The 10,687-nt window shown below is 50.2% G+C and overlaps 4 non-coding genes across 4 annotated transcripts; 2 read left to right on the forward strand and 2 right to left on the reverse strand.

Moving 5' to 3' along the window:
* Window positions 1-527: 527 nt before the first annotated feature.
* Window positions 528-598, forward strand: TRNAG-CCC. Its single transcript has one exon. It is a non-coding gene; the product is annotated as a tRNA-Gly (tRNA).
* A 2,255-nt stretch (window positions 599-2,853) lies between these two features.
* Window positions 2,854-2,925, reverse strand: TRNAE-UUC. The gene has a single exon. It is a non-coding gene; the product is annotated as a tRNA-Glu (tRNA).
* Window positions 2,926-9,123: 6,198 nt separating this feature from the next.
* TRNAH-GUG lies at window positions 9,124-9,195 on the reverse strand. The gene has a single exon. It is a non-coding gene; the product is annotated as a tRNA-His (tRNA).
* A 689-nt stretch (window positions 9,196-9,884) lies between these two features.
* TRNAN-GUU lies at window positions 9,885-9,958 on the forward strand. The gene has a single exon. It is a non-coding gene; the product is annotated as a tRNA-Asn (tRNA).
* Window positions 9,959-10,687: the final 729 nt, after the last annotated feature.

Consider the following 10,687-nt stretch of genomic DNA (forward strand, 5'->3'; position numbering starts at 1 on the left):
ACTGCCTCGCTATTTTATACCAAAAAAATGGTGTATTTCTTCATTATCTCTATTTAGATTCTGGCCCTTTCCGTCCTCTGATTACAGTCTGATTCTGCCTCTGTTTCTTATTTCATACGTGGATTAGAATTTCACTTGCCTAACCTAGCAAGTTGAATAATTTTCTCAGATCCTCTAAGGTAAGAATCTGAGGCTGAGGGTCATAAACAAGGGATCTGGATGGATTTCCGATGTATCTTCTGCATGGGTCTGTGGTATGGTTATAAAAGAGTCTTTCTCAGAGTTGTGGTGTGAGCCAATAACGCCGATATTTTTATATATTCACTTGAATGTTCCCACTTTACGCTGTTGCATGATTGTAACCTTTCTTGGCAAGCCTTTGCTTCGAGTGCCTGTCAGTCTGTGAACTCTGTCTTCCAAACACAGCGGTGTAAGCCTCTTTCGGAATCTCTTTTGTTTGCCCGCCGAGGGTGTCGCAGTCGCTTTGGAGATTCTGTGGAGAGCCGTCAGAACGTCAAACGAGCGGGGCATTGGTGGTTCAGTGGTAGAATTCTCGCCTCCCACGCGGGAGACCCGGGTTCGATTCCCGGCCAATGCATCGTGCTCATGTTACTTTTTCATCCCAGACTTTTCACTGCTTGGTTTTGCCTGCTCCACGCGCCAAGTCCAGTTATGTCGTGGTTCTACCCACAAGGAGTAAGAAAAGGGACTATAATCCGAAGGCAGCCCTGAGCAGAAGATAATTTAAGGAGTCGTGGGAACTGGGACTGTACGGAGCCCCAGGGCTGTGACGGAGCAGCATTTGGCGTGCCTCCCAGTCACCACCTCGCTGGCCAGTTTCTACCTTTCTACCTGCAAGTGTCCTCTGATAAATAAAAGAACAGTCTCTATCCTACAGAATTGCCAAGGATGTATGTGTAGGAATATTCTTCTGCACATCATTATTCATAAGGAAATAGCAGAACCCATTCATTACTCAACATGTAAGGTTTAAATGTACATCAGTATATTCCGACAATGAAAATGCAATTGTTACAAACGAGACAATCCTGATAATTCAGATAATGTTACTGATTCAAAAAAAAAAGGGGGGGGGGGGCACAAATGTTGAGCATTCGTTGCACTCTTGCATACGTTTCCTTATTTGAAGCTCAGAACTACCGGAAAAAAGCAATCTGTGGCGGAGGTGAGAGGTCCCGAGGCACTCGAAGACCGCCAAGAATAGAAAACGAAGACGGGAGGAGCGAGTAGGAGACGGGGGAAGGTGTAGGAGGAGGGAGCAGGGGAGGAGGCGGACTCAGCCGGTGAGATTTCTACAGCCCCTGGATAGCTCTGGTGAAGAGAGGGCGCTCTGGCTCCAGAAGCCTCTCTGCGACCACAGGCTTCAGTGCTGCTGCTCTCCTGGAAGATACCCTCCTTTCGTCTCTCTGGTCTCAGTCAAGCCAGTGGAGAGCTCATCGTCCTAGATGATTTCTTGTCTGCCCGAAGCCCTCGGAGGGAAGGACGCGCCGACGGAAGCGTTGCTCCGAAGGGGTCCATTGCGCAGTGTCCCGGCTTGTGCAGGATGCTTTCCCGGGTGCCTCTTCTGGATCCCGGAGGACATTCCTGCTCTTTCTTGAGGAGCAGTGGGAGAGGCCCCAGCTTGGCCGGCTCCCTGGGCCGCGGGAGACCCAGGGTCCTGAGCTAGGCCCCTCGATGGGCAGAGTCCAGAGAACCGGCAAGGGAACGGGTTGCCACCTGGGTCCGCACGTTCTCTCTCCTCCGGTTGCAGGAAAAGAGAGATCCAACTCCCTCCGCAGGCACCGGAGAGGCGGCTAGGTGATATCTGGGGGGTGGGCGGCCGACGGGCAAGGGGCGCGTGGAGGGAGCGCTGACTCTCCGCAGGAACACGGCTGGGGTGGAAGAGGAGAAGGGGGACGGACTAGCCGGGTGGGAAGTTGCCTAGGCCGGGCCAGGGATACGGCGCGCCGGCCCCGGGAGCCTCCTGGCGGAGGCAGGCCTCGGACCTCCGCATTCCTGGAAGGGGTGCCTCCGTCTGACCTGGCTCCAAAGGGACTGTGGAGCGCGAGGCTTCCGAGCGAGCCTCTCACTCTTTCCCGGCACCCGGGCCGCGCGGCCTTTCCCTGGCAGATGCCCGCCGGGCCAGCCTGCAGGGACCGCCCGGACCAGTGCGGAGCCCGGCAGGTGGGGGCCGGGCGCGCGCACCCACACGCGCGTGGCCGGCTGCAGGCTGCAGGAGAAGGCACGTCTGGCACTTGTGGACAGACAGGAGGCGTGCCTCAAGACGCAGGACACATCCAGACGCTTTGGTCACGAAATAGGAAAGCCGGCAGATGGGGATGCAGACCCTATTTCCAAGCAGTGGCGCGCTGGCTGGGGGTGCACCTCCCGCTCTGGATCTGGGGAGCGGAGCACAGCGAGGCACCACGGAAGAGATGTCGCCTGTCATGAACCACGGGATACCGGCGGAGAGCACGAACGCGGTTCGCAGTAGCGGAGAACCCGGCATCTGCAGGTCCCGAGCGCAGTAGACGAGCCTCATCCTGGGAAAAACTACCTTCGTAACCACAGTCTCTCCGGTGCCCGGTTAAGTGTGAGCCCGCAGCCCGCGGGCACAGTGCAGCCTCCCATCCCTCCACCGACACTCACGGTCAACACCCTGCCCTCCCCGCGGCCCTCGCTGTCCTTCCAGACCGCGCTCCGCAAAGCTGTTCCAGGAACCGCGCCGACTGCCCACTCCGCCAGACCCCCCGACCCGGCAGCGTCTCATCTACCTACTACACTGGTCAGAGAATCGGCGACTGTAGTCTTCCTCGACACGGTGATCAGGGGATGAAACGCTGCACAAAAGGTTTCCCTGACCGGGAATCGAACCCGGGCCGCGGCGGTGAAAGCGCCGAATCCTAGCCACTAGACCACCAGGGATTTACAGTCCGGATACTCGTCTTCTTGCCTCTGACGAGAATCACCGTTTCCCTTTCTCCCCCGGGGAGGTCTCGCGCCTTCTCTAAAGTCTTGAGCCTTCGCCGTCACTGCCAGAAATCCTCTCCTAAGGCCATCCCTTGCCTTCTTCCCCCAGAAAAGGCACCTGCAGGTGAGGCACCCAGCACCCCCGAGTCCCGCCTGGTCCCCAAGTCAGGAGGAGCACGTTGCCTCATTCCGGCCGCACCTCAGAACTTGGACTGGTGACCCGCCTTAGCGAGGTGCCCGGGAGTGAATAGAACAGAAGGTCGCTGGGGACCGGGGAGCTGGAGTGGAGGCCAGGGGCCCGGAGGAGGCGGGACGCGTTGTGCCCGGAGTGAGAAGGGACCGCTCACGGACACCCCGCATCTCTACCGTCCAGAAGGACTCGGGCGGATGCAGCAACCAAGAGGGCTTGAATGGAAAGTTCTCGGGAGTCTGGCTCCAAGACTGCGAACTGGATTCTGGATCCAAAGTCGAGCAATCCCCGAATGGGCTTTCTCGGTTAACCCACACCTCAGTGTTCCCCAGTTCGGCGTGGAGAAAAACTTCTGTCTCCTGAGCCATCCTTGAGTTGCCAAAAGTCTGGCTCAAGGATGAATGAGGCATGAGAACATGCAGAGACAAAGAGCAGCAGTCGGGTAGGAGGCCTGCTACCAATTTCCACGATGAATGAGTCATATAGCAGCATCACAGGACCTGTAGTTTCTCCCTTTAGGACATCGATGGATAACAATGTTTGACGCGTATTCCGAGGTTGTTTTCATAGAACCCAGATGGAAGCTGCTGACCACAAGCACGTGGACCCGTTAGCGGTTAGAGGGTCAGAAGATGATATTGATTCTAGAAACTTCACCTTGTTACCTCACCATCAACCAGTCAGAAGACTGTAGGGAGCTGATCAGACACACCCTGGGACCCTCTCCTCCACGCTGTCTTTATTTACACTTGCCTGAAAGCCATCCTATGATTGGGGGTCTTTTGAGCATCAGCTGCCAGTTCTCCTGCAGTAAAAGGGGTACTTTCCTTTGCCACCACGTGGTGTTAGTTGCTTGGCTCTTCCGTGCAATGGGCTGGAGGACCCGAGTGCCATTTGAAAACAGATCTTCCCGGCTATAGGGCTCCCCGATGGCTCAGTGGGTAAAGAATTTGCCTGCGATGTAGAAGACACGGGAGCCATGGCTTTGGTTCCTGGGTCAGGGAGTCTGCCTGGAGAAAGAGGTGGCAACCCACTCCAGTGTTCTTGCTGGGAAAAATCCCAGAGGATGAGTTCCCCCTACAACCTGCTGCACCTACAGTTTTCCCACCTTAGTCCATGCCAACTCCATCCTTCTCTACACACAGGTCAAAAATCTTGGAGTTCTCTCTGCCGCCACAGTTTTCCTCAGATCTCACATCCAGTTACTCAGGAATTGGTGGTTTCTCGACTCTCAGGTGTATGGATATTGATCTACACCAGGGTTTCTCGACTTCTCCAGTGCTGATATTTTGGACGGGATCCTTCTTCACGGGATGGGACTCTGCCTGAGGACCGAAGCATGTTTAGTGACCTCCCCACCCTTCCTCCAACTAGATGCCGGGGAGAAACTCTCCATCCCCCTTCCCCCAGTCTTAAAAAGTAAAAGATGTTTCCACACAGGGCCTAGTGTCACAGAGCGGGCAGGGAGTGAGGGTGGGAGCCCAATCGCTCATGATAGAGAACTTTAGTGATGTGCCCAGTCTCTCCTGTTCCTGGCCTCTGAATTTGTGCAGATGACTCTCCTGATCAGGGTGCAGCGGTGGTTTCAACTCAGCCCCCTGCTCATCTAGACATTAGGATTGAAGATTTTCATCTCAAGATCGCGTGGTTTTCTGCCATGAAGCCTTTTCTTTGTCTCCATCCTTGAAATCAAGCTCTTCTGAGCCTGCCCTTTAGGGGCTGCCAGGAATAAGTCTGGGTCTTCTCAGTGAGGCTCCTCTCATCCCTTACAGAGTTTCACCTCTCTTTGAGTACAGCCTGTAGAGAAACTTGACAGGCTACATTATTTGAACTTCCCTGAGGAGGAAATGCATGTGAAGAAGAGGGTTTGAGTGGGGTGTCCAATACATGAGGCCACACCTCCAGCCACACTGGCAAACAGCCTTCTCCTCTCCCAGGTGGCCCACCCACTGGGAGTTCCATACTGGGTCAGCCTGAGCTCCTGAAACACCCAAGCCAGGAGGGACACCTAGGGGAAACCAGATGTCCACTTCAGTCCTGTCCCCAAGGAACCCCAAAAGGGTCCTGACTGAGAAACAAGGCAGTGAGTGAATCCTCTCTTATTAGGTAGGCGGAAAAGAGATCAAAGAGAAAATGAAGAAAATCTTGTGAAGTTTCAGCATCTAGAGTTACCAATGAAGGTGGATTATCCCCCTGGCTGGTGAAGGGGAATGGAGTCCCCTTGTCCAGTCTACCCAAAATAGGCAAAGCAGACAAGGATGGCCTGGCTACCAGTGAGTAGGGAATCCCCGATCTTCCCATCTGCTAGTACTCGAGCTGCCCTAGGCATGATTTCCATACATTTCCAGGATGCAGTTAACTGAATTCTTTTTATTTTCCCAACTGCTCTTATTTGACTGAAAGGATTGAGCAGGTGTGGAGCATATATGAAAACCACTACAACAAGGAAAGCAAGTGTTATTGAGAGTGTCTCATTTCTCTCCCACCCACCCCTTTAAAATTCATTGCACTTTCCCAAGTAGGGTCCCTGAGTTGGGCCCATTTTACTTTTAATGCACAGCTGGTAGAATCTAAGAAGAGTCTATGAGGTTCATGGATGACTATTTGAAGGATGGTACTCATTTTTATTGAAACGTGCATTCCAAAAAGAAGTGAACGAATCAATCTCACCGGAGCCTTATCTATAGAAATAAAAGGGAAAGAAGAATTACATATAAATGTAAAATGTCATAAGATGGCCTTAAGCATCTCTATTTCCACTAAAGTCCTTCTTCCCTGGATATGATCAACAGTGGCTTCTCTTTCCCCCAAATCTGACATCCAGGGCCAGACCCTAAGATCAGTTTCCAGGCTCCAGCCTATTATCCCTTCTCTCTATCTCCTGTTCTCCCTCATCTTCTTTTATGTGCACAAAACAAAACAAGAGCTCTCCCCTAGCTTTCCGTTTTCAACATCACACCCAATGATCAACTTTGCAAATTAGGTACCCTCCATTGGAGTCTCTTTCCCTAGAAAGAAGAGGAAATGTTAAATAGCACAAAGTTTTGTACTTTCCACAGTTAGAAATTACTGAAGAAAACTTTCTCTTGATCAAAGGTCTGAAAAGTGAGTTAACTTCCTGCTGCCCCCTCACCCCTCCTTCACCACCAGCACCCCTCAACTTGCCCCCTCAACTTGCATCTGGAAATGCAAACTGCTTTGGCACTTGCACATCTTTCTTGCAAGTTCTCCAGCCCTGCGGGCATCTGGGCATTTGTCTCCCCAGAGGCCACAGTAGAGGAGATTTGCCACAAAGGGGCAGCCCGTACCTGTGAGGAAGGGCTGGTGTCCCACAGCAAAAGGAGAGGCGGAAGCAATGCCTGGGTGACGGTTGCATGAATCATTACATGTGCAAAATGTATCATACGGTGTGGGAATGAACAGAACAGGAAGACTGGCTCTGCCTGACTATAAGAGTTACTGTGACCTCCTGTAGATCAGCGATGTGCAAGTGGTATCAGGGTACACAAATAGAAAACCGACTGATTTGAGAGATTTGAAACCCATAGCTCAATATGTGAATGGGTTTTCAGGAATAGCAGTTCAGTAGGGAGAGGAAATAGGTTCGATATTGGGGGTGAGGCAGCTTTATTTCTACCTCACAGACAAGAATCAGTCTGAGTTACATTGTAAACCAAGACATAAAAGTCAATGGTAGAAGGCATTTTGAGGATACTTTGTGATTTGGTCGTAGGCGAAGATTTACTAAGCAGGACACAAATAATGTATTAAAATAAAACCAAGACAAATGATACATTAGACTTCAACAATGTTAACCATATCTTGTCGGTCAAAGATGCTACTAAAGTGGAAAAGCAAGCTACAAAGAGGAAGAAAATATTCACAAAAGATAGCTTACAATCCTGCCTCCCCGTGATTATAATATATAATGACCTCCTCCCATCCAGTAATATTCTTTACCAGCTGAGCCACAAGGGAAGCCCAAGAATACTGGACTGGATACTATCCCTTCCCAGGGGATCTTCCAGATCTAGGAATCCAACCAGGGTCTCCTACATCACAGGCAGATTCTTAGTATCAGGAAAGTCCTATCTTCGAGGAACATACAACCAACTTTTTCCAGATGGGTGAAAGATAATGAACAGGTACATCAGAAAAGATGATGTGCAGTCCTATTTTTAAGTAACATACAACCAACTTTTTTCAGATGGATGAAAGATATGAACAGGTACATCAGAAAAGATGATGTGCACATGACCAACAAAGCATACAAGGAGCGGTCAGTGCTTTTAGCTGTTAGAGAAATGGATATTAAAACCACACTGAGATACCACTAATCTTAGTAGCATGGCTAAAATTTTCATAAGGATACTCTTTGGTACCATCAATTCTTCGCCTAGTTTGTTTGTTTTTTTTTCCCTAAGGGAAATGAGAACCTATGTCCACAACATCTCTTGTGGAGAGAATGCTCAAAGCAGCTTCATTCACAATAGTCAATACTGGAAACAGCTCAAATGCTCTCTATAGAGTGAATGGTAAACAGACTGTGCTGTGTTACTGCCATGGCATACATCTTAACAATGAAAGAGAAATGACATCTGCTTTACACAACAATGGATAAAGTCAGAGATATTATACAGATAAAGAGGTGTAGAAAAGCATATTTCCACTATGGTTGCGTTTCCATGACATTTTAGAAGAGGCAAACGTACAAATGAAAGGAGTCTGGATAGTGATGATCAACAAACAAAACAGAGGCCGATGACAATGATTTTAATGATTCCTCATTGCTGATTGAATTGTCACTAAATTCAGGCAAAGGGGACAATGATAGTATGATGAGGAGTTTCCTTGTTGGCCCAGTCTGAGAGATGAAAATGTTGAGGCACTGTCAAAGTCCAAATACAGCAGAAGTAAAAACACGGGGTCACCGAAACAACAATTAGTAAAGGTTGACGGTGCCCGAAAAGATGGTTCAGAAAAAGGGAATGTTCCAGCAAATTATGGAAGGAGGCTCAGAGGTGTACTGTTAAAAGCAGCCTATGCAGTGAGGAGGCAATGACTGTTTATTCTTCACTGTGATTGGTTATATCAGAGTTTTCCTTGTGATGGGGATATGGTGAAAAGTGGTTACCTCCTATCATTTTTTGTGAACAGTTTTGTTTTGTTTATGGTTTACAGAGGCATAAACAAGAATGGCCCAAGGTAAGTTTCACTCATTTTGCAAAATAAGTTAAGGTAGCTTTTGCATGCACAACTAACAGTTTCCTTTACTAGGGGAATCTTCAAGTCTGATCTCCATTTGTGATTGACCGAAACTCCCCGCTTTGGGTCCTGCTCTCAGTATAAGGTTCCTGTCTGTCGCCAGCAAAGCTGTGGTCAGGCGGAAGAATCACATGTTCGCTGTTTCCACTAGTTGGTTGTCAGAGCAGAGGGTGCTGTAGTCACCGTTCTTCATCACTTATAAGCGGTGATTGTTAAGTTCCTCCAGTAGTCCCGGCCTGATGGATACCGTTTGTCTAGTGAGTGGCGGCCCACAGGCATTTAAGATCCTTGAGAGTGTAAAACGAAGGGCACTAGAGAGGTTAGTACGAGGACTAGGAAGGGAACAATGGCCAAGGACTGAAAAAGTCCTCGGAGCAGAGATTCCCAGGAGCCCAGAAGAAACCTGCAAAACAAGTCTAGGGAGGAGGAGTCGCCTATCTGCTACAAGTTTTATCGGGTCTTTATCCTGCCCGTCTTGAGTAACAAAGAAACGATGCGTTCCACCGATTACAGCACAGGAGGCTCCTTGCTGGGCTTCCCTATGTCACAGCAGCAGAAAAGGAGAAACCACCGCCTTCAGTTTCCTTCTGCTCAGACCAGGTATGAGAACGTTGAGACGAGTACTCTATGGGGTTACAATTGTGCAAGTTTCCAGCCGAAGTAAAAGGGAAGCAGCCGTCAGGAGTGACGGATGAGAGTGCCGTGACTCGGATTCGAACCGAGGTTGCTGCGGCCACAACGCAGAGTACTAACCACTATACGATCACGGCGCGCCACGGCTCCTGCCGCCGTCGCAGCCCTTGCTCTTACAAGGCGGACGTAAATTCCTTCCCGTCACTGCGCTGTTGCTGGACGACAACAGGTATTCATAGACTTTCTTTCGTCTCTGCTCTCTTATCCAGTCCCTTCCTCTCAATTTTGATACATGGTGACTAAATCAAAACAGAAACCAAATCTTGCCTCCCGCAAACGGGCACGTGCCTCTGCACAGACCTCCTGGGAAGTCTCTTTATCCTGATTCCCACCTCGCCGGCTTCTTTCCCGGCACGTCGCGTTTGTCCCTTAGGACCGACCTCCGCACCCCCTGGTTCCCGCTCCCGCCCCACCGACCGCGGACCAGAGGAGGGAGGGCGGCGCCAGCGAAGCAATCGGAGAGCCGTCACAGGGCCCACCGGGGGTTCAGCTTCCTTCGGCTCAGGCCCGAGGCGTCTCGGGGGCGCTGCATCTGCGGCGGGTGTGGAACCCGGGCGCCGCGGGGATGAACCGCTGCCCTTCTGGCTTCGGAATCGCCCGACTCCCGGCTTCCCCACGAGCATCAGCGCGCTGCGTCGAAGTCAGTTCTCCGGCTGTCCGAGGGTTTGAGCCGGTGTCGTTGTCCACGAAAAGGCGTGTGACTCTGCCTGGCGTGGAACGGCTACGTTTCTTCTCTATGGCATTGAGAGGCGAAGGTCGTTCGTTAGTCTCTGTGGCGCAATCGGTTAGCGCGTTCGGCTGTTAACCGAAAGGTTGGTGGTTCGAGCCCACCCAGGGACGCCTTCCGCTTACACCTTTCTAGAACGTGAAAGCTTTTCGCTTCTTTTTCTTTTCTACCCATCCTCTACTGTGAAGGCGGGAAAGGGCCCCTTCACTCCTACCCTCTTGGCTCCTCTTTCCTGTCCACCTCACAGGGACATAAGGCGGGATCAGAAGGCCATCACTGAGCTGGATAGAAGAACTCATCTGGAAAATAGGTCCCCTGGAAATTCCTGAGATGTCATAGTTCCTTTCTGAATTGCTTTTAACGAGGGAGTTACTACTGTCTTTTTTTTTTTTTTTTTTTTGCGCGTACTGCTAATACTATTTATTTAACACTTTCCATCTGCTTTCATGGTTACAAATAATGCTGTACATTACTGTACATACATCGTTGTACAATGTATGTACCTCATCCTTGTACATACCTCGTTGGCCCCTTGTACAAGGTCTTCTGTAGCGACAAGTCCTGGAAAGGCAATTGCTCTATCACATGGTGTTTACAATGCGTAGTGTGATCAATGCCAAGAAATAGAGGTAAACAATAGAATGGGAAAGACCAGAGATCTCTTCAAGAAAATTAGAGATACCAAGGGAATATTTCATGCAAAGATGCGCACAATAAAGGAGAAAAATGGTATGGACCTAACAGAAGCAGAAGATATTAAGAAGAGGTGGCAAGAATACACAAAAGAACTGTACAAAAAAGATCTTCATGACCCAGATAATCACGATGGTGTGATCACTCAC

Source organism: Bison bison, unplaced genomic scaffold (genome assembly GCF_000754665.1).
Source record: "Bison bison bison isolate TAMUID 2011002044 unplaced genomic scaffold, Bison_UMD1.0 scf7180017487207, whole genome shotgun sequence".
NCBI lineage: Eukaryota > Metazoa > Chordata > Mammalia > Artiodactyla > Bovidae > Bison > Bison bison.